Here is a 1,015-nt window from a genome sequence, read left to right on the forward strand (position 1 = left end):
TTTTAGTTTACATAAATCTGGGTGTCGACTAATCCTTTGCAGTCTTGGAATGCCTTAATATGGCATTTTATGTTTGTTTTCCCCACACAGTACATTAATGTAGACTGAACATTATTAATAAGCAATCACACAGTGGAATTAGGTGCTGTGAATTCTATCAAATGTGAAAGCTATGAAATGTTTTCAGTGGTTTATTTGAGTGAAATACTCTTCAGAGAAGAGTGCTGCATATAGTTGCAAGGTGCTTCCAATAGAAGTCACAGTAAAATATCTTCAATTATGGATTTTCTAATGTTATTTAATAATACCAATAATGCACATTAATGTGGCAATGTCCGCTTTTACAATACGAAAGGTTGCAATAAAAAGAACAATTAAAAAAACAACTGCCAAAAAAAGTGATTTCAAATAATTAACCTGACCAAACAAAACACAACAAAACGTAGATTAAAAAAGAGAGAGACATAAACAATCAAATTTGCATTTTGTTAAACTTTCAAATTATAAAAAATGAAAGAATGAATGACTGCAAATTACATTTTTGCTGTTATTATGTCTGGTCTTGATGTCTTGGGCTCAGTGCCTTTATGTAAACATGAAAAAAAGAAATGTCAACCACAATCATAAAAGGCAGCTACAAAATGATTTGAAAGGTTTTCCGGTGTGCAGATTTCTAATGCACATTTAATGGAAAAGGACAAATTTGTTCTTTGAAGCATAAACTCTTTTGTACCTTTCTTTCTGAAAGTGCACAAGTCAGATTACATAATAACCATCAACATTAAGCCATCAGATGTCTTATAAAGCATATAATTGAAAAACTAGATTGAAAAGTTTGTAGACAAACTTTAAGTTGGCTTGAAAAAGCCTAGCTAGAAAGTTTGAAAAAGTTTTAAAAGCTTGCAGTCTGAAAGTTTTCAGCTTGAAGTAGTTTGAAATTTAAAATAGTTTTAAAGATTAAAGTATGAATGTTTTCAACCAATACAGTCTATCAGAAAAACAGATAGGTATAAAA

This window comes from Sinocyclocheilus anshuiensis, unplaced genomic scaffold (assembly GCF_001515605.1).
Source record: "Sinocyclocheilus anshuiensis isolate Anshui unplaced genomic scaffold, SAMN03320099.WGS_v1.1 scaffold308, whole genome shotgun sequence".
In the NCBI taxonomy this organism is placed as follows: domain Eukaryota; kingdom Metazoa; phylum Chordata; class Actinopteri; order Cypriniformes; family Cyprinidae; genus Sinocyclocheilus; species Sinocyclocheilus anshuiensis.